Source organism: Fukomys damarensis, unplaced genomic scaffold, assembly GCF_012274545.1.
Source record: "Fukomys damarensis isolate Sample0158 unplaced genomic scaffold, DMR_v1.0_HiC HiC_scaffold_24, whole genome shotgun sequence".
Classification (NCBI taxonomy): domain Eukaryota; kingdom Metazoa; phylum Chordata; class Mammalia; order Rodentia; family Bathyergidae; genus Fukomys; species Fukomys damarensis.
The window spans coordinates 2379039-2401716 of NW_022900936.1; the positions used below are offsets into that span (position 1 = coordinate 2379039).

A 22678-nucleotide genomic window follows, 5' to 3' on the forward strand; every position below is an offset into this window, starting at 1 on the left:
GTGGGCTAAGAGGAAGTCACAGACCCATGTGATAGCAGCCAGCCCTGCCACAGGCTTGATTTCCCAGGTTCCTTTGGTTTCCTTCTGAGATTTATACAGTGGGCTTCTTGTGCTTGTCAACTTTGTGTCACTGTGAAAGGATGCCGGAGATGAGTCCACTGACAGGAGGACAGTTTATTTTGACTCTTGGTTTTAGAGGTTTCAGTCCGTGGTTAGCTGGCCCAGTGTTTCTGGGCCCGTGATGAATCAGGATGGTGTTGGGTGTGGTGGTGGAAGCTGCCAACATCCTGAAAGCCTGGAAGCAAAAAGACAGGGGAAGGGACCAGGGTCTCAGCACCCCTGTCCAAGGCACAGCTTAGGACCTCGCTTTCTCCTGCCCTGCCCCACCTTCCACAAGGTTCCCATGGCCTGGGAAACCAAGCCTTCGGCCTATGGATGCTCGTGGGGAAGGCCCAGATCTGAACTCCAGCACCCTCCAGACGAACTGTGTTCAGAACCCTGGTGAGCAGACCTCTGCCGAATCTCACTGCCCCACTGTAATTGAGCCATGAACAAATGCAGGTGAGCAGCATTATGCGTGTGCGAGAAGCCCTAGCTCAGGGCTGGGCTTATAATAAGCTTTTGACAAACATTGGTTGTCGATGCCATTATGATTTTAGTTTCATCTTTATTAATAACATGGAATTAGCCAGATTGTAAATATAGTGGGCAAAGACAACGTTCACACTCTGGTCCTCAGCTCAATTTTGAAGTAGAGTGCAGCCTCAACAACTTCCTCCTGCATTTTTAGCACTGCAAGACCTGCTTCCCTCTCCCTCCCTCCCTCCCCCTCATGTTTTCTTTCAGGACCGTGGGGTCTGGTTCTTTTCTGGTGGTCAGCTAACGTCCTCTGAGGTAGTTAAGGCTGGGAGTGGTTTTTTAGATGCCAACTGTGCACAGCTATTTCTCCTCCTATCACTGACCCCCGAGATCTGGAAGTTTGGGGACTGGATTGGAGCATCACCTTGGGGGACACTGAGCTGCAGTTAGCACTTATATAGGGCACTGAGCTAAATGCTCCAAATGCACGACTTCCCAGGCATGACCATACTTCATCCTCACAGCTCTTTTGGACAGGTACCATTATTATTTCCACCCCACTTTTCAGATGGGAAAATTGAGGCTTGGAATGAAGCTTCAGGTGTGCTTTGAATGACCCCATGGCTCCCACGGACTGCTACAAAACAGGGAGGCTCCCCCTTGGCTGCACTTCTCCCATGCCACCTCCTCACAGCCTCATCCACTCAAAGGACAAGAAACTAGCAGGGAGTGTCGGGGCCCTGACTTTCTCATATGTCCTGCGTGTCCTTCGGATGCCGAAGGGCAGGTTTCGCCCCTTTACAAAGTTCTGCAGTTGCTACTTGCTAATACTTGATGAGTGACTTAGAGGAATCTGTGCTCCAGGCAACTCCAGCACACAGGGTAAGAATCTCTGGTCTTGGTGAGGAATTCTGTGCCCAGCAGGCCTGGCAGCTGAGAGTGGGAGAGCCTGATTTCAAGTTCTGTGTCTGCTGTGGAACAGGCAGTGCCTCCTCTCCCAACCTCTGGGCTCCTCCCGAGGATGGAGGAAAGCAACATCTGTCCTTAGGTGTGCTGTGAAGCGTGGAGAGGAGGCTGTGGGCTCAAAGTGGGTCTACGGCAGCGGTTGCTGTCATGCTTGGAAGAAGGGAAAGCTGAGAGGCTTCCCTGACTACAACCCCAAATGGCAGCTCTTCACTGACTGTCCCCAAAGCGAGGGCCATAGTCCTCGCCACCATCCATCCACTGGCTTGAAAGCCCCCAGTCTGTTCTGGATGGCTTCATTTAAAGGACACCCAGCATGTCTCCTTTTCAAATATAAATCACTGACACTCTGACCTTTGTGTTCTAAAGCAGCTTTTATCTGCTACAAACAAATATTTGAAATGCTGAGAAAGCCTTCTAAGTGGAGACATTTGCCACAGCCTGCAGCCCATGACCTTTTAATTGAGGGTGTGCCAGACTCCTCTGGAAAATCAAGTTCAAAGTTAATTTGTCAAACAAGTCTTCATTTAAAGAACAGGATACTGTGGTTTCTTTCTTTTTAACGACAGAGTGGATTTATCTTTTTTATTTAGAAAAATGTCTGGCCCCTCTACCTTCATCCCTCCAGCCCTCCGTGTCTCTGGGGCTTTGAGGCAGAAGTGGGTCAGAGCCCTGGCCCTGGGAAACAGATTAGCTTCAGGAGTGCACAAAGGCTTAGAAAGATCTCCCCCCAAAAGCAGAAGGAGAACGTGGAGTTCTGTCTAGCAGGTCAGTGAAAATCCATTTTGTAGTGACAGCACTATGGGAGTTTTATACTGAGTTCCCCATGCGGAGCCCTCCTGGAATGGGGGAGTCAGTGCAAAGGGACATACCCTTGGTCTCACGCAGAAGGCTCAGGTGGAAGGCATCTCAAATGTCCTTTATGTCACCTGTCCATGCCACCCTTTTGTGCTTGGCATGGTCTCTTGTTGCAAATGCCTGACTTCTCTTCATATAGAAACTCCCCTGCAGCCTTGTCTGCAAACACATTTCCATGTTTTTATTTTATTGCATGGTTTGGGGACTCTTCTAGGAGGGCTGATTGAAATATGTGGTGAATGTTTAAATTCTAAAAAACTTCCTTATAGTGAAAGACATTGCCATGAATCCCCCTCAATATACTTCTTGCTTTGAGTGCACTGTGCCCATCATCCTTACCACTTCCTGCAGCAGCTCTGGAGTCCTCTTTTGAAAGTGTTTTTAGTTGTGCTGTCCTGGCTGCTTCAATGCCCTGAATTGATGGAAAAATGTTCCTCTTTTATGATCACTTTGACTTTGGGGAGGAGCCGGAAGTTTCACAGAGCCAGATCTGGTGAGCAAGGTGGACAAGGACCCAGCATCTTGTCTTTACGAGCTGCCTTTCCATTGGATGACGAACGGCAGCAGAGCTCACCATATTTTTGATCATGCCCCCCATAAAAATGCTCTAGGAGGAGAACTTCCAGAACTGCTTCAGAAGGTGGCAAGATCCATGGGGTGTGTTCCAAGAAAAGAGGGGTATTTTGAGGGAGATTCGTGGTATTTTAAGATGAATTCCTAGCAATCTGTCTTTTACTGTGATAAATTTTTAAACATTTACAGAGTGTTTTGATCACCCCTTCCATTCAGTCTCTACACAAATATTCAGATTTATTTTTTTCTTGGTGTAGGTTTACCTGACGGCATGTTTGACTCTGTGGGCTTTCTAGCATGTCCAGTTCACTGGTGGGTGCCCCTTGCTTTCCCGCACGTCCTGGCTTGTCTGGGATCTCCCAGGCTCGGAGGACAGAGGCTGGAGCTTTGTCCGGCAACCCTGGGTCTGGCCAAAGCCGTGGGCTCTGGAGCAGTCACTGTCCATAGACGCTGCCAGGTGGGCCCATCCTCTTTAATGCACCCCAGATGCTGAGCCGCCCCCTTCGGGAGAGGATCACCTTTGCCTCAGCCCTGCACCTCTGCCCCAGCAGGTAGCCAGCAGTAATGTCCCCAGAGCCCTTCTGACCCGGGGCCTCCCATAGGCCCAGACTCCACTTGCAAGCATGCTCAGTCAACTTCATACTGGAGGGGGACACAGCAGCCAGGCATATTTCTGGCACAAGAAAGCTTAGAGCCATGAAAAGCTGATTTATTTTATTTCATCTTCTTGCTTTTTGCCAGAAGCACACAGCTGCTTCTTTACATTATTTCTGCCAACTTTCGCTGATGGCCTGTGGGTAAACAGAGGTGCCCGTTGGACAGGGTTTGTGGGGTCGTTTCTCATAGAGGAGGTGCGGTGTGAGTAAGGGGTCTTGCCGCAGTCAGGAGCATCTAATTAGGAAGCAAACAGAGCTCCCAGGTCTCCCGGGAGCCACATCCGCTCCGCTACACCAGTCACACATTAAAGATTCATAGCGTGCCTGAGTCATAAAATCCATACAGCAATCCTGGAGGCCCAGTCGGCTCTTGGGGAAATTTAAAGGCACTGCTTTGGGTTGAAAACAGTTTGCTTTATTAAGTGTGAGTGACACAAAAATGTCCATAGGTGACCTTTATGGGTGCCTCCTGCACCCCTTCCCGGCCCCTCGACCCCCACTTGTACTCGGAGTGACTCCTAACCGGGGTCTCGTACCCGTAGGTTTTTGTTGTCTTGCTAGCTGTCCTGTCTGGAAAGTTAATACCCAGTGAGCTTTTCTGCTAGTTTGTACTGCATTGGGCTCTGAAGATGCCCCAGATTTATGAGGATCTTGGTCTTGCTATGGCTTCCTATAGAGTTGACTCTGTAGGGAGATGTGGTGGTCATGGGTGTCTTCTCACCCATGTGCAGTGTCCGGGGGCTGGCATAAGCTGGGTAGCTTAAACAGCAGGCATTTATACCCTCACAGATCCAGGGCCACAAGTCCAAGTCCAGGATGTGGACAGGCCCGAGCTTCTCCCAGAGGCCCTCGAGGAAGATCTGACCCTGCCACCTCACACTTCTGCTGTGTCTGGCAAGTTTCAGCATTCCTTGGTTCTTCTGACTCCATTTTTACCTGACACCCTCTTTTCCCTTCAGATCCCCCACCGCCTTTCTCAAAGACGGGATCTTTGGACTTAGGACTTATCTGTACAATCCAAGATGATGCTGTCTCACGTTCTTTATCTTAATCACATCCACGAGGACCTTTTTCCAATACGGTCGCACTCACAGGCTCCTGGTGGACATGTCTTTTGAGTGGCCACCATTCAGCCTGTCCCTGGGGGCACTTTCAACAACAGGGAAGAACCACTGCCTTGTTGCCCCTAACTTCCAAGAGGTAGTTGTAGGAAAGTTCAGGCCCTGTACCAGCAGGAGCACCTCTGGGGTGCGTCCATCTTTGTTTTCTTTCCCGGTGTTATGGTTTAGATCTCAGAAGCCATGTGCTGAGCCTCCCTTACCGGTGTGCAGGGCAACTGGAACCTTTAGGCAGTGGGGCCTAGTGGGAGGAAGTGAGGTCATGGGGGCGTGGCCTAGGGGGGTATTGACCCTACCCTTCCGGTCTCTCTTGGCTTCCTAGCTGCCATAAGGGGAACGTGTGTCCTCCACCACACACTCCCCACCATGATGCTTTGCCTTGCCATCAGCCCAGAGCATTGAGTCTAACAACCATGGACCAAAACTCCAGAATCAGGAGCCAAAATAAATCTTTCCTTCCTTTAAGTTGATCTTCTTAGGCATTTGGTTACAGCAGTACAAATCTGACACATGAATATACTTTGAAATGGCCTGCCTGGTGGCTAGAAGGTGGCCCTTTATACGGGTGTTGTAGGTTCCATCTAAGGAACCCCCAAAGCTTTACGGACTCATAGGCAGGGCTTTGGGAAGGCGCCTAGACTGTGGAGCTCACAGTGGACTGGGCTAGGAGGTGGGGCTGTCTGAAGAGGCGGTCCCGGGGCGGGGCCCGGGAGGGTTCCTCTCCCTCTCTGGCTCCTCCTCGCTTCACCCTCTGCTTTCCAGCTGCGGGGAGAGAGCAGCTCTCGGTCTTCAGGCCCCTCCCTTGCCTTGGAGCCAGCTAGCCATGCACTGCAAACTGAGCCCAAACAAAGCTCTTCTCCTCTGAGAGTTGTGGGCCTCTGGTGTCCCTGTGACAGGGGCGCAGCTCCGACAGCAGATCTGAAATCCTCAGTGTTCACTCAGAGAAGCTGGGCCCTGAGCTCCAGAGCGCCCAGGCTAGGGAGATCACAAAGGACGGAAGCTCCCCTGTTGTGGGCGCTGGGAGACCCAGCGGCGGCCCTGGGGTGTATTCGGGGACCCTGCGGACCACAGCAGTTGCTCCGCTCGCTCTCACTTAAGACGCGGGTTACAGAAATGGACACCAAGTCGAATTACTCTGAGCGATGGCGCCGGGGCTTCCCCGGGAGAGGAGGAGGGAGAGCCAGGCGGGTCGCCACTCATTGCGCGGGACGTGGGCACGCGCGGGTCCAGGCGCGCTCCCCAGAGGACTAATGCAGGCTCTGGATCCAAGCAGACCAAGAGGGAGATCTTTTTGTCGTCCGTGCTGCCTCCCGGGGAAAGACAGTGCAGCGGCGGAAGGCATGGCTGAGGTTCTGTCTCCATAACAGGGTGTCTGGTTCGAGGGAGGACCCTGAAGATCCGGCAGATCTGGGGCCAAGGTATGCATGTGCGAGATTTCTTGCTGAGCGCCTCTCTCCAAGGGATGAAGGCCCTGCAGGACGAGGCCCGCCTATCGGGCTCTCTGTTGGAGCCCAGTCCTCATCCCAGGTTGTAATATGAAGCAGGCGTTCAGGAAACACAGGATCTGCGAGGAAATGCCCAGTTCATGGGCAGTGTGATCAAATATATGGTGCGTGTTCAGATGAAAGCTGTATCATAGTAAAAGACTCACTGCCACAAAATCTTCTGCGACGCCCTCCCCTCACTGCCTACACACCCATTGCATCCTCCTGGCCGCTTCCGACAGCAGCTCCGGAGCCCTCTTTCCTGAGTGTCTTGATCAGTTGTGATCAAGAACATGGTGAATGCTACTGTCAAGGGCCATCCAGCAGAAAGGCAGTTCGTAAAAAGACCACGCTGTGAAGAAGGGCTCCTATCTTCCCTCTCCATTGTTGGTGGGAGTGCGGACTGGTGCAACAACTGTGGCGATCAATATGGAGATACCTCAGGCAACTAGGGTTGGAAGTCCCATTTGACCCAGCTATTCCCCTGCTGGGTATCTTCCCAAAAGAATGAAAAGAATCATACCACAGAGATATATGCTCACCCATGTTTATAGCAACACAGTTTGTAACAGCTAAAATTTGGAAACAGCTCAATTGCCCTTAAACTGGTAACTGGATAGAGATGTGTGTGTTTTTAAAAATAAAATGGAGTACTACTCAGCCATAAAGAAGGATAAACTAGAGGTATTTATTGCTAAGTGGATGCACATTGAGGCCACACTCTTAGGTGAAATTCATGTCACACATATGTAAATGCTGAATAGTTTCTCTGGTGTGAAAAACAAAGTTGTAAATAAGGATCAAAATGCATAATTGATATTGTATAATAGGAAGAAAAGGTCTAAAAGAGTAGAGGAAGTGGGAGGGGTAGAGGAAAGACAAAAAGGGAAAAGGAAAAATATGTAAAAAGGAAAACCATGGAAACATTGTCTTTGTAAACAGGAAAGGGTGGAGGGGTGAGGGGAGGGCTGGGGAATGGGAAATAATAAGAACCAAGATAAGTCTTGTAAAGGTTCAGGACCCCATGATGAATGTAACTGCATTGTATACCTAAAATATACCCATAAATCTAATAAAGATTTTAAAAAAAGAAAGCATGATGCTGGGTCCTCATTCACCTTATTCACTGCACCTGGCACCAGGTGACTTCCGGCTCTTCCCCAAAGCCAAAGTGACCACAAAAGGAAAACGTTTTGAATCCATTCAGGACATGGAGGTGATCAGGACAGCGCCACTGAAGACTCTCATGAAAGAGGACTCCAGAGCTGCTGCAGGAAGTGCGGAGGACAATGGGATAAGTAGGTCTGGAGAAAGGAGGAGTATTTTGAGGGAGCTCAATGGGAATGTGTCTTTTAGTATAATAAACTTTGAAAAAATTTAAACAACCATAATTTCTATCGTGCTTCGTGTTTTCTTGAAATTAGAATCTTTGATCTTTCTTCAGCTCTTACTGCCCACACTTTCCCAGGGTCTCGATCACCTTGTCTTCTATTCGCCCCTAGGTGAGGGAGGGACCCCATCCCAGGATGTGGAGGATGAACACAGCACTCGCCACAAGACAGCCGCGATGGATACCCTGTATCTACTGTGCAGACTCAGCCGGGGAGGACATCGTGCCTGGCACGGAGAGAGGCAGTAGCTGTGGAGGGCAGGTTCGTAGTAACAAGGCGCCCTGTGTTTATCTGAGTAATTCCAGGCTGCAGGGATCTGAGGCCCAGGACCCAAGGCAGGAAGGGCTGTGACTGAGCCCCTTGCGGGAAGGTGCTTGGCTGGTGACCTTATCTGCAGAAGCAGAGTGGGGACAGAGCTGAGGGCCATGCCGGCCTCCAGCCAGACCTTGTCAGAGTCCAGGGGGATGAGAGATTCGGCTTTTGCTTCAGTCCTAGCCTCTAGCTGACTACAAGGGGCTCCGGAGCCAGCATCGCTGGGCCGGTCACCACCGAGCGGGCTGCCTGGTGTGTGCAGCCTTGCTCCTCCTGGCTCTGCCCCTAGGGAGGGTGAAGCAGCACCCACTTGAGGAGGTGCTGTCGGGAAGATGTGGCTGTGGAGGCGCTGGAACCTCGCCTGGGAGTCGCAAAGCTCCCTGCAGTGTGAGCCGTGTGCCCAGAGGAGTGGGTGGGCACGGGGGCAGAAGTTTGCATGTGAAGCTGTCTCTTCTCTGAGCTTGGTTTCTCTGCCTGTCAAGTGGGTGAGACCCACACCAGGCCCCTGGGAGTATGGATGCGGAGGGGCTGCTGTGCTCACACCAGGGAGGCCCGTGTGTCCATGCCTGGTGCTGCCATTTCAAGGACCTCTTCCAGGTCCGGCACGTTTCCACGCCTCTCCTGGTCGCCTGGCTGTGGTGCTACAGAGATGCTGGCGACCAGGAAGCCCTCAGCCATTAGCTGGAATGCCAGGCTCTGAATGCACGACTCTGAGGGTGGGAAATTCCTGAAGCGGTCTGCAGTTTTCTCCTCTAAAGAAAGATAAATGAGCTGTGTGTGGGAGATGGAGGCACCTTGAGACCTTCAAATTAAGTGAAATAAATCTAACACAAGCTTACCTATTTCATGGTTGCTCTTGTGTGAGAAATGAAAAATATAAATAAAGAGCAAAATAAAGATAGATGATAAGAAGTAGGGAGAGAGATGTTTTGAAGATGGGAAGGGAATCAAGGGATGGAGGGAGGGCAGGGAGGGCAGGTGAAAGGAATTAGTGTGTGATGCGTGTGTACCAGCCCCCTGGTGAATGACCATTAGGTACAGCAGACATGGACTGATAAAAATTCAAACAGAAACAGAATGGGACTACAAGTAGCTCATGGCCCCCGGGGAGAATGGAGAGTTTAAGAATTTCCCAGAATCCTGGGTTATAGCTCAGTGGCACCACAGCTGCCTGGCAAGTGTAAGGTCCTGAGTTCAATCCTCGGTACCAGAAGGAGAAGGAGAGGTGAAAGAGAATTATTTTCCAGAAAACAAGGAAAACAGATCTCCCTGTAAAGAACATTGCTAATTTAAAATGTAAATGGCTTTGATGATGTGATATTTCACTGTTTTATATTTGTGAATATAAGCACATTTACATAAGCTTTTGAGTTTGACTCCTCTTAAGTCCTTGATTTTGGCTTACATGGTCTGTGGTTCCAACTCTGAAGCGACAGCGTGGTGACGTCTCTGTTGAGGAGGTGGGGTCTGTGGGACTGTGGGGGCCATGGTGGTGGGGACAGGGTGCAGGGAGTTGGGGTGGGAGCCATGCAGGCGTGCAGCGTGGAGTAGGGTGCACAGTGCCTTCCCTGCGGGACAGGGAGCTGGGGTGCTCTTGGGACAGCCAGAAGAGGTCCCAACCAATCATTCGATCACCAGGACTCTGGTGATTGGGGAGCCCCAGCCCCAAAGGAAAAAGAAATGATGAAAGATAGGGAAGGGGTTTGTTAAAAATGTCTGGATGGGGAGACAGGATTGGGGGTCTTCACTCCCATCTTTGGGGGTGACAGCAGCTGGGGCCAGGGCAGGAGGTGAGCGTGCTACGGCAGAGCTGTGGCTGACCACTGTCTCGGGGCTCGCGCTGTAAGGTGGCTCTGGAGAGTTAAGCGCTTAGCCCTGGAGGGGACGCTGTGGTGCTTGTGCTGAGGGGGTCGCTCTTGCCGTGGCAGCCTCAGCTCCTCTGCGGCGTCATTGCTGCTGCTCAGGGGAAACGGCCTCATCAGGGCGATCTGCCTGCTGGCCGTGTTGGCTCCCAGCGGGTTGGGAGCTGTGCCGAGGACGCAGAGCAGGACAGTGTGAGCGCTGGCTGTTCACGGTCCATTATGACGAGCCCGCAGGCCTTGAAACTGGTTACTTTCCCGTTGATGTCTTCTGCCTCACAGGCAGGAAGACCACTTCCCGAAGGACCAAACAGGTCTATGTGTGGGCCTGAGCAGGAGTCTGTCCCACAGCTCCAGGCGAGGAACGACCCAGCTCCTAATGAAGGCAGAGACACAAAGCTCTGTTCTGCTTTTCGTCCCCGCCAGCGTCTGCGGCTCTAGCAGGGTCAGTGCTGCAGGCTGGAGCAGCCTCCGAGTCCCTGCTGAAATTCCAGCTCTCCTGAAGCACCGGGTTCACCTCTTAGGCAGTTACTCATCTAGGCAGCGTCTTCCCTAGTGAGAAACAAATGGCAACAGAACAACAATTTATGTTGTTTTCCAGGACACAAGCATGTGTTTGCGAAGAAAATCGGCCCTGGCCTCGGAGTGGCAGTGACTGCAGTTCAGGGCCAGTGGGGCTGTTTTCTCAGTGCGGGAAGGCCACTCACCTGCTCTGACCCTCTGTGACCACGGGGAGTCACGCCCGTGATTCCGGGTGCAAGGGGACAGCAGGTGCTGTCCTGGAGCTGAGGGCGGTGTGGGGCCGCGCCCCAGGGTGACCATCCCTGGTGAGACGGTGGGGCGCCCTGTGTGCGCCTGCCCAAGGAAAAGCCTCGGCCGCACAGCTTCCTGTGTTTTAGGACACAAGAGGCCCCCGACGTGGCCACGACCTTGGAACTGAAGTACGCGCTCTCCGGAGGACGCAGTTCCAAGCCCCCACTCCCCAGGGTCGGAGGCCTCACTGTCCCACACTCAGTCTGCATCCTGTTAGTCGAAGTCTTCCCTGGCTGTCTCACAGCCCCTGTCTTTCTTCTCTGTCTCACTTTCCTCTGGGAAGGGGGTTGCCTCGTCACATTAACCGGAGGAAGACAGAAAGCAGTGGGGTCATGGCCTTCCGGCGCACTTGGGCATCTGGGCCCTTACTCCAGGGCTGGCCGCGTTTCATTCCCCTTATTCAATCTTACTTCCGAAACCACTGGCAGGCAGTACATTTCTCCTGAGGTTGCTGCAGCAGGGAGCTTCTGTCAGTGGGAGTAATTTTGGGGTCTGTACGATTCTTGGCAGAGTTCCAGAATCGCTCCGGTGCTCCATGCTGTCTCCAAGTGACCGCTCTATTAAAATCCCCAGAAGCACTGAGGCCCAGGCTCCAACGACTGCCATCGTGAAATCAGAATTGATTATTTCATCGATCCTGGGAACCCAGGAGAAACAGAAATTAAGTTCCAGTTCTGCAGTATGACTCTTCCAGGACCTAATACCATCTTCCCTCTTGTTGATTCTACTTTGGAAAAAAAGACACGTTCCAAAGAACCATCAAGTGCTCAGTTTGTAGAACAAATGAAGTTTGAGTGGCCCGTGATGCCGTTTAAACGTTCACACTTAGAGGTATTTTCTATTTAGGACATAAGTGTGTAGCAACCAAGAGTTAATTCCAATGGCTGGCTATTGCAACAAATTTACACTGATTCGTGACCAGCAGAGGCAGACTGGCCCCTCCGTTCAGGAAATGAGGGAAAGCTATCTTTTTTCCTCCCCCTGCAAGGCCCCCCGCCCCCACCACTGCACTGAGCACTCCCGGGCTTTCCGACTCGATTCCCAGTTTTATTCCAACCACTGAGTGTATGTTCTCTGCTGCTCAGTAAGTAATGGGACCCAGTATGGAAAAGACACACAGAGTGCAAAGAACGGGACACTTGTGAACCCTGGAGTGGGTTCCTCAAGAAGGATGAGGGCAGTGGGCAGCTGCCCGTCCTGAGGCCGCTGTCGTGTGGAGCCTTGGTCCCTGAGACCCACCGAGTATGCAGATTTCACAGCACACAAAGCTGCCTGGGGAGATTTATTCCGTGAGATGGGAGAAGAGTGGTTCTTACCTAACTGGGCCACGCAAAAGCAAAGAATTATCAAGAAGGAAAAGACCTGTGCATTTTTCCCAGTCCCCACACAGGACCTCAGAATCCAGCTTCCCCTCCAAACCAGCGCGTTAGGTCTCCTACTCTCTGCCCAGAGCCCGTCTGAAAAGAGCCTCTCTCTGAATGCCCTTCCTGAGGTTCCCTGGTTTTCTTTCTCACCCAGAATGATGATTTTAAGTAAGACCACCTGTACTGAGAATCAGGCTTCCACATTCTTAAACCTGCTGCTGCCACTAAGTTAATTTTGTGAATGTCGTGTCTTCACATTACTCTGGATCTCAAAATCTTCCTATCTGAATGATTCGATGTTGGACCAGATCACTTTCAGGATCTTTTAAATTCTAAGCAGAATGCTTGCCCCTAGTGAAAATATCTACCACCATGGAACTTGAAAAGGCACCCGTACAAACACGGTTGTAGGAGCTTCGTGGAAACTGGAATACTCCCTACGCAGAAACATTTTATGTACTCCAGCGTGGAATGCTTTCACAATTTCCCCATGTAAAATACACCTGTATGTAGGGAAGCCTCTTTATACCTCGTCTCCAGATGCAGGGCTGCGGGACCAGATCACTCTTATTACTTGTGAGAAGGCCTCTTCATGTGGGATAAATCACCATGGGTGATGTAATTAGTTATATTTTTTCCATGAAATATTTATGTTGTGTTTTATTCTTCTGGCGCAGATGTGAGAGATGATGGATGCGTACTTATTAAATTGGTAAGTAAATAAGTGCATGCTTCTTTGAAGGCCACATACTACTGGACATAAACACCTGCATATTAGTCTCGTATCCTCCGTGACTGGGAAAGAAACAATTTTTGATGGTGTGACAGCAACACTCCTATTTTCATCTTCCACCCCAGAGGTGCCTCCTAACCAGAGCATCTGAAGACCCCTGCATTGCTGCTGATGACTGTGCAGCTTCCAAAGATATCTGTTTTATTTGAAAGCCTCACTTCTGGACAGCTTTCTGATTTCCTGGCAGCACGGGCAGCCTGGTTCACCTGCCCTCAAGAGAAGTGTGTCACAGCATGCAGTTGGCAGGAGGCAGAACTGCAGGCCTCATCCTTCCCCTGATCAATAGAAGTTTAAACATGTGTCTGTGTGTCAGGGACTCTGTCCTATGCTGGGGATTAAGACAGGTTCCCCTGCTGGAGTGGGGAAGCCGATGATCACCCGCTGCTGTTCTGTTCGCCGAGACGCAGTGCCGAGAGGGACAGCGGGAGCAATGCCTGAACCTCAGCCTCACCCGCGGGCCCCACGTGGGAGATGCTGAGCACCCTGCCCTCCCTGTGCTGCTGGCAGTGCCGCAGTTCCACGGAAAGTGACCAGCGCTCGTCTCTGACTTCTGCTTACCGGTTTGGGTCAGGGGACCCGTCCTCGCCGGCAGTGGTCCTCGTATTGATCGCCACCCGGCCCTTACAAATATAGGGACTGAAATGCTCGAAACGCAGAAAGGGCAGAAGCGCGGCTTTGGAAACTCCCTAAGTTCTCCCAGAAACACCCTGAGCAGCTAGGGTAACGAACCTACAAACGCCCAATGCCGAGAACCATGGAAGGGCACTGCAAGGGTTAGGGAGGCACAAAAGCCCGCGTCAAAGGGGGTCAGGAGCCCTGGCCACCAGCCACGGCCATCCCAGCCCTCGCACCCATTTCCTCCTCGTCTCGCCGCTGCTCCCTCCCCCCTCCCTCCCTCCTGCTCTCCCTCCTTCTCTAAAACTCAAGCCAAAAAGGGGCGAGAGAAACCACCACACATTGGGCTCTGCCCTCTGCCCCTCGACGACACCCACAGGAATCTCCCCAAACCTGAGAATCCCATGCATGGGGTTTTTCCAGAATCCTTGGGATTTCATCGAATTTTGTTCTTCCTCTTCCCAATAAAGTCAGTTTGCTAAGGGCACACAATGTATGTTTTGCATACTTATAAAATTTCTCATAAATAAATTCATCAGTCATAAAAATAATCTTATTTCTAAATAGTGCCGCGATTTTGGTTTGGGAAATACAGATTTTAGAGAGGACACAAAGAGACAAGTTTGGAATGAGCAGCTGGAGAAACAGGCTAGAAAGAAAATTCGGCATCTAAAGGAGACAGAGGGCTTGGTGCTGAGGCCTGCTGGGTGGCGTGTGCAGGAGGGCGCCTGAGCCCACTCTCCTATTGGCTTGCGCACTTAGGACCGGTGAGTAGCCGGGACTGTGTCAGGTGTGGGGCATCTTGCCTGCTGCTCCCTTCTGAGGGACTTCGGCTTCCACCCAAGGCCGTTGAACTCCCCCACCCCTGGGTGTCTTTGGTGGTCAGGAGCTGCGACAGAAATAGGCAGGAGACTCCCAAGTTTGCTTGTCCTGCTTGGACTGCCCTCTGGAAACCCACACCTGTACTTCCGAACGCCTCCTGGACACCTCCCTGGAGACTGGGCTGTTGGGCACTCAGGGGACCCACAGATGCCCATGGGAGTCACAGTTCTGGGGAGGTTGTGTGCACTGTGTGCTTTTCTTCTGGCTTTCACAGTGGTCCCTAATGCCCTTTTCCCCTTCTAGTAGCCAACGCTTGATGTGTGCCTGTTGGGTGCCAGGTATTGTATTGTGTGCTTTAGTTGTGCGTGGTGTGATTGCAAAAGACAGTGAATATTTAAATTTAAAAATTAGCACAGTAGCCATGGCTGGGCCCCTGATCCAGCCATCACACTCTCCAGCATCCAGTGCAGACCTGGCACAGGGCAGGGACACACCAAGTGCTTCTGCAGGAGGGAGCCGCTTTCCCAGCTGTTTATGTCTGGATGTCCACGAGAGCCCACGCGCTCACGGGCAGGGCTGTGGAAGGTGACTGGACCGTGGAAGCTCATACCGGGGGCCTGGTCAGCACAGGTGGTCACTGGTGCTGAGGCCTGGAAGGGCTCCGCTGTTCCCCAGCGCCTCCTTTCTCTCTCTGCTTCCTGTTCTCCATGCTGTGAGCAACTCTCCTCCGCCAGCCCCCTCTGCTGCTCTGCTGCCCACCTTGGAGCCAGCTGACCAGGGACCAAAACCTTTACAAACTGAGCCAAAATAAACCTTTCCTCCTTTGAGAGGTTGGTGTCAGGCACGGTGTCCCAGCAGTCAGGAAAATAATGGAGACATCTGCTCATCCACTCTGCTGACGTTGTCGGTTCGTCTCCCCAAGCTCCCTGGGGAATCAGTGTCACCCTGAGGATTCTCATTGATGGCTGGGCTTCGGGAAGAGGGGAAGCCGGCACGGTAGAAGGAAGGTCATGATCCCATTCTCACCAAGCTGATTTAAAACAGAGTACTCTGCATAGCTCCCTCTGAACAACAGAAATCTGTGGCACAGTTCTGGAGTACTGGGGAGTCTAAGCTCCAGGTGCCACAGATGTGGTGTCGGAGGAAGGTCCACCTCCTGATTCGTAAGTGTGCCTTCTCGCTGTGTCCTCGGGTGGAGGGGGACAGCTGTCTGGTTGCTTTTCTGAGGGTGCACATCCCACTTGTGGTAGCATCGTCCCCCTGACCCAACCGCTTCCCAAAGTGCTGCCTTCTCCTAACATCGCACGGGGATCAGATTCCAGCACATGATTTTGGGGGATCTCAGATATTCAGGCCCCAGCCAGGCCTGATGGGGAGACAGGGAGGAGCTTTTTGGGATGGGGTCTGCCTCTCTACCCCACACTGACCCGTCCTTGGGACACAATCTTCAGCCAGTCCTGGAGAGCATCTCAGCTGGGACCCAGAGCTCCGGTGGCAGGCAGCCCCCTCGCACTCCGTGACTTGCTGATTCACGCAGGTTCTGTGGACAGACTGCACCGTGGTTTCCTGGCAGTGGTCAAAGGGAGCACTGGCGCTTCTAGCACCTGTCCAGGGGCAAGGCACAGTCTGCTCTGTGGACAGGAAGCACTGGCTTCCGGATTCCCAAGGTCTGCCTGCAAGATCAAGACTCTAGAACCTCAATAAAACCCTGCCCAGACGCCCATCCCCGTGTCTGGCTTCCATGCCATCCCGTTCACACTCCCTTCATCATCCCGAGTTCCTGAAGTCACTTCTCCCTCCAGCAGGGCCTCTCTTTCTAACCAGAGCAGCAGCTGCGCAAGAAAAGGGACGGGTGGGGCTGCCTGTGCCCCAGACACCTGGCCAGCAGAAGCGGCCGCACCTGGAAGCTTCGTAGCACTCCTCCGGCTCCAGAAGTCACCTGCGGCCGCTATGAGACATGCACCAGGGTCAGGCTGACACATTTCAAAGAGGAAATAATTTTCACTTAGGAACTCAATTATGACACTCCCCTAGTGTCATAATCACACCACACCAGTGTCCACTGCTGCCCTCTGGTCTAGAAATCTCTGCTTGGCCTGAAGTCCCATTTGCCAGTGCCCAACGTGTGGCCGGAGCCAGGCAGTGGTCCCCTTTCCCTCTCCTGACCTCATGCTGCATCCCACAGTTGGGGCTCCTTTCCCCCGTGCTCTGCCCACCCCCTCTTGCTGACCCTCCTCTCCCTGACCACCCGCACCGCCCTCTCCCTCTTTCCCGTCTGTTCGAGCATGGCTGCTTCCAGTTGCCCTCTGCACCTCGCCAGGGGGTGCCCTCCAAGCCTATGGCCTTGCTGGCCTTGGGCTCCCTTCCAGCCTGGACTCCCCACGTAGCTCCGAAGCCTGCCCGGAGGGACTCTGGGCCCCGGGGACCCCGGTGCCCCATGCAGGTGCCCTTCTGCTCGGACTCCCCACGCCTCCTCTCCACACGTCGTGCTTTGGAGCCGTTGCTCTTCCAGCGAACTGGAGGCGGTCTGCACCTTCTTCTTTGCTCCGTTTCCGTGTGACCAGTCGCCTCCCATTCTGCCCGCCCTCGTCCTTCACAGCGCGTAGTCAAGGGCATTGGCTTCTGTGCTGAGCCTTCCCAGCCGAGGGCCAGGCCTGCGGGAAGCTGGTCCAGGTGGAAGGAGTCGCTTGGTAGCTGTGCGCTTGGCAGGTGGTTGTTGGAAGACGGGCCTCACACACTGTGAGAGTCACACACACACACACACACACACACTCACACACTCACATCGCTTTCCACGCACAGTCCCGACTGTGTAAGCAGTGAAGGTCAGCAACTTTACTGAAGGTTTTTTGGAGAAACACGAGGGACACAACTTGCGTAGGACACAGCAGTACCCCTCGCCTCCCCTCTGTCCCCTCAGGCTCTCCACGGACAGTCACAATCCTGTCTCCTTCTCGTCCGTCTGTCTTCTCCATGTGGCTCCTCTCCCAGAACCCTCCCTCCATACCACCCATCTTGCCTCTGAGCTGTCCATCCCCACCTCCTTCCATCCATCCTGGCTCTCAGTGAGTGAGGGACCTGCAGTTGTGAAAGAGGGGCTGCTTTGTCTGGGCTTCTGCCACGGAGGTCGTGGTCTGCTAGTTCAGCCAGCAAGAGTTCACTGTCTCACAGCTCTGGGTGTTTAAAGACCAGGGTCAAGCTGTTGGCCGAGTTGGTTTCTTCTAGGCTCAGAGGCCTCTGCCCCAGCTTCTGGGGGTTTACTGGTGACCGCTGGTGTCCCTGGCCTGCAGCTGTGTCATCCTGACCTCAGCCTCCCTCTGCCCTGTCGTTCCCCCTGTGCTGTCATCTGTCCCAGAAGATCCCCCTTTTCAGGGACACACCTGTCACGCCGCCCCGAGGACCCACAACACTGGTCACAGAACCTCATCTCCTGTTTCCAAAGGAGGTGGCATCAGAGGTAAGGACTTCAATAGGAGCGGAAGAGCTCAGCTGGAATGAGCGGTGAGGAGACACAGGGCTGCCCAAAGCCCCTGCAATTTCATGGTTTCTTCCAGTTCCCACTCTAGGAAATGTGTCTGGGAACCCAGAGTCAGAGAGAGATGATGGCGGTGACCCCAGCTGCCACCACAAGCCCAGCTCTGGGGGCCCTTTGGAAGGCAGCATTCCCGCCTGCGCACAGAGCATGTCGTGTGACCCCAGGACTGGTGGGGACAGGTGGTGTCTGCCTTCCTGCCAGCCAGTGTTTCATGGAGGGGGAAATGACCCGGGGCCCAGGAGCTGCTTCCTGCGTCTCGTCCTCCCTTGGTCACAGCAGCAATGGTGATGACAATGGCCCCAGCATTTATGAGTGCTCCTCACATGCCAGACACTGCCTCGTGCCTGACTTCATTTGCATCAGATGTGGAAACTGAGTCTCAAAAGGTTAGGGTAAGCCTGGCATGGTGGTGCACGCTTGTGATCCCAGCACTAGGACTGCAAGTTCAAGCCCAGCCTGGTCAACTTAGTGACTTAGCAAGACCCTGTATCAAAATAAAAAGTTGAAAAAGCTGGGAATATAGCTCAGTGTGAAGGCCCTGGGTTCAGTCTCCAGTACAAGGAAAATATGGGGGTGCATGGGGTGGGTTAGGACAGTGCTGAGTATTCCTGGCTGGGTTTAAACTCACTATGTAGCACAGACTGGTCTCTAACTCAAGGGATCTTCCTGCCTCAGCCTCTTGAGTGTTGGAATTAGCAGTCATACACCACCAAGCCCGGCTGATTCTGTGAATTTAACTTGAGGGATTTATGTTGGATAAGAGTTTTTTATTCTCCCAAATGCCTGAGTTAAATGTTGAGACCTGTATAGGGCAGGACCGGGGCTTTCAGATTCCAGCTGGCGCATTGGCCAGCAAGGTGACCAGTGGGTCAGGGATGGTGGCTGTGGAGCTGCTGCTGTTTAGTTTTAATTTTTATTGTACTGGGGATTGAATTGAGAGGCTGCATACCAGCTCCACCCTCTTTTTTTTTATTCATTTTGAGACAGGGTTTCAAAGGGTCCTAAGTCACTAAATCTCCTGAGTCGGACTTGAATTTTTAGTCCTCCTGCCTCAGCCTCCCAGAGTGCTGAGATTACAGGTCTGCAGTCCCCACAGCCAACCGTGTTGGGTTTGAAGCACATATGTGCAATCCCAGGTGAGCCCCATCACCCTCTGTGCCTCAGTGCCCTCCTCTGCAGACCAGAGATGGAACCAGCCTCTTCCCTGAGCATTAGTGAAAGTCAAGCCGTCCTGTTGGAGCAGACTCACGACAGCGCCTGCAGGATGCGCCCTCAGTAGGAGTAAAAGTGACAAAGCAAATAAACCATGCTCTTATTTTTTCCTAATATTTTTTCATCCTAATAGCATCAGAAAGAAAGATCATTCTGGTCTGTAATTAACTGAGGTTTGGAGACAACACTTGCCTTAGGTTTCCAGGAACAACTGCTGTAGGTCCGTCAGGGCGTCCAGCTGTGGAGAGGCCCCTCAGGGCTCAGGGAAGCCAGTGCCCCGCCCCATCTATGCACAGTGCTGCTGTGGTTGACTCCTCGTGTCCCCCCAAGTCACCAGGGCAGCAGCGTTGGGAGGCGGGTCTCATGGGGGTACTGAGGTTTTCAGGGCTCTGCCTCAGCAATGGATGAATGAATGCAAAGGGGCTGGACGGAGGGGCTGGGCCTGGGCGCCCTTTGGTGGGCAGCCACGTGGCACCATCTTGGATCTTGGACATGTAGACCAGACCCTGACTGGACCTGCAGGAGCCATCACCTTGGGCTCCCTGGTCTCAGATCTGGGAGAAATGTATTTGTGTTCTTTACAAATCACCCCGCCGTGGCACAGCAACATCTTCCCTCTGTGTATCTGCATCCAAAGTCCCCTTCTTAGGAGCTTGGGTGGGAACCCATCTGATGACCTCACTTCCTGTCTCCAAATGAGGCCACATTCGGAGTTCCTGGGAGTCAGGACCACAACATACCTTTCAGAAAGGTGCACAGCTCAACACAAGCCGGCACCTGCTGGTTCTCAGGGCCCCGAGGACACCTTGGGCTGTCGGCAGTGCGGGTGGCCCTTCCTTCCCCTCCTGCCTCCCTTGGGGATGACCCCGCACTCAGGGAGGCTCCTGGGCTCAGACCATGGGTGGAGCCAGCGCCCTCTGCCAGGTGTTCACATGCGCATGCGGGCTGGACATCCATTCTCGTGGTTTTGTTCCAATTCGTTGATTTTGTTGCGGAATTTCAAGGGACAGGAGAGACCAAATGGGAACCAGGAGGATATACCACAGGTGAACGCTGGCTTCAGCAGACTCGAGTCCCAAGGCTGAGAGACTGAGCAAAGGGAAGTTCAGTTTTTATTTGTTTAGTGGAAGGGGTAGTCTTTCTAGTGCTGCAGTAAGCGAGTTTATCTGAACAGGGCAAGGTGCACAGTTGAGTGAGCCTGGGAGGACAGTGCCTTAGGATAGTGCGGGAGCAGAGCAGAGCGTCATAAACTCTGCGTATAGGACACAGTTGTTACAGAGCGCAGGACCTCACTGACAGGACCGTGACTCTCCCTCACCGTGTGGGGCCGGTAGTTACGGGGCAATGTGGGGGCTGCTGAGCTGCTTTCAGCTGGAACGGGTTTTCTTTTAAATTCTGCTTTCACTTCTGAACCAGGCAGTCCGCAGCCAGGGCTTGACTTTCAGGGAGAGTTGGGGCTCCTTGGATGGGCACAGGGGCGATTGTGCCGAGTGAGGGTAGTGCCAGGCGGGAGGCGATGCCTGCTGTCCCAGTCAGCCAGGAGCCTCCTCACACCGCGCCTGCTCCCTAGAAGGACAGCATGACGCTGCATTTGCATATTCACGGCATGTTTTCTTCCTGCCTTCCCATGGCTTTGGGCTGCTCCGCTCTGAGTCCCACTGCAACTCCTCTGTTCCTGGCGGTTGGCAGGAGTGGGAGGCAGCTGGCGTCAGGCCTGGTGCAGCAGGGCAGGGGCTGATGCTGTCCTGACAGACGCCCGGGTGCTCAGCCAGGGAAGGAACCGGCCCAGCTTCTGGTGGCGCCCTGCGGATGTGACCGAAGGAGGAGGGACGCCGGCTCCTGCAGAGACTTCCAGGACTCTTCCTGGAGAGCGCCTCGTCCCTGCGGCTGTCCTGAAGTAGGCATGGTCACGGAGCCTGGCTCTCCTGGACAGCAGTGCTGCTGGCTGGGCACTTGCAGCGCAGCCGGTGGCCAGGATCCAGGTGTGCGGGGCTCCAGGGGCCCAGGCGCCTCTGTCTTCACTGCAGCCCTCAACTTTGGAAGAGAAAACCAGGGGCTGCAGGAGGGGTTAACAGAATCGAAGTTTCACAGCCGTTTTTTGTTTTGTTTTTGGTACTGGGAATGGAACTTGGGACCTTGTGCTTTCGAGGCAGGCGGTGGCACCACTAAGCTAAATCCCCAGCCCCCACTGCCATTTTTATATGCACTGGCAGAGGAAAAAAGGATGCATCAGTCAGGGCTGCCTTGTTTATTTATTTATTTTTATTTTTCTGAGACAGGGTCTTGCTAAATCGTTAAGTTGTGCTGGCTAGGTTTGAACTGGGGATTCTCCTGCCTCAGCCTCCCAGGATATTGGGATTACAGGCTTGCACCCAGTCTAACAGTCATCGTGTTAGTTTCCTGGGGCTCCCATGCACACTGGTGGCATCAAAGCAATTGAACTTCATTATCCCAGAGTCCTAGATGCTGGAGGCCAGAAATTGAAGTGTCAGAGGGGCACTGCTGCTCCTGACTCTGGGTGGAAGCCATCTTTGTCACTGTGCAGTGCCTGGTGGTGGCCGCCGATTCCTGGTTCTTCCTCAGCAGCTGGGACACCCTGATCTCTGCCCCCGCATGCACATGATGTTCCCCTCATCCCTGCGTTCAGGTTTCCTTTGGCTAACAAGGACACCAGCCACTGGCTTGGGGTCCTCCCCAATCCGCTATGGCCTCATCGTAACCTCCTTATACCTGCAGAACCCAAATTCCCATTGAGGTCTCCACCCCAGGTGCAGGAGGTCAGGGTTCCATGTATCTTCTGGGTGGCACAGTCCAGCAGCATGTGCCCCATGGTCCTCTCATGGACTCCTTGTCTGCTCACCTCTGAGAAACCCTACTGTGCAAATGCAGGGAGCTGGGAGACACTGAAGATGGATGGTCTCACTGCGGGGCTTTGGGATTGGCTTTTCAGCCTTTACTTTATTTTTCCTGATAAGGATAAGGAAGGGTTTTGGTCTCTAGGAGTCAGGTGAGTTTCCCAGAGGGTGTTCTGCAAGTGGGTTGGTCCTCACCGCCCCCCGTGCCGGGGCAGCGCACGCAGACCCGCAGGAGGGTCACGGAGGGGCTGTGAAAGGGCCCCCTCATTCTGAGTGTGGATGGAGTGTGGACAGGATCGATGCGGTTCTCACACTGCACCAGAGGCACAGGGTTGGTAATAATGTTCTTTCCCGGCAGTGCACAAGTCCAGAAGGAAACCCCGAGTAGCTTGGGAGGTGACTCACTGGTGTCAGCTGCGTTGTTCTCACCTTCCTTTGGGAAGTGGCCGTCGCTTGTCTAGTGTCACAGCCCAGGGACGGGAGCTGTCTCTGGGACTTTGTCTGTGTTGTGTGTCTGACTCTTGGCATTGGAGGAGTGAAGGCGGTGGATGCTGTGACCTCAACCATATCCCAACCACGCAAGACGCCGGCTCCGTGGACATTGTCCAGCAAGGGGGCAGGGAGACCGAGGGAATCTGCTCCATCTTCCAGTGGGCTGGCATCTTGCGTGGTTGGGATAAGGTTGAGAACACAGAGAGAAGCTTGTGGGACACTTCCTGCCATCCACTGGGGCCCCGGATGTACATGCTGAATCTTTGGCAGTCTTACTAAGTTGCAACCTTGGGCATAAAAATACAATATAAATGAAAAAGTGCAAGTATCATGACAATTTTACACAAAACTTTTTTTTTTTTTTTTTTTTTTTTTTTTTTTTTT

At 53.1% G+C, this 22678-nt stretch overlaps 1 long non-coding RNA gene across 1 annotated transcript in view; it reads left to right on the plus strand.

Annotated features, from left to right (window-relative positions):
• LOC104870734 overlaps positions 1-22678 on the plus strand; it is a 46209-nt gene that overhangs the window by 21729 nt on the left and 1802 nt on the right. The window contains exon 2 of the long non-coding RNA XR_782580.2: positions 7734-7883. This is a non-coding gene — a long non-coding RNA (uncharacterized LOC104870734). The remainder of the gene's footprint in view (positions 1-7733; positions 7884-22678) is intronic.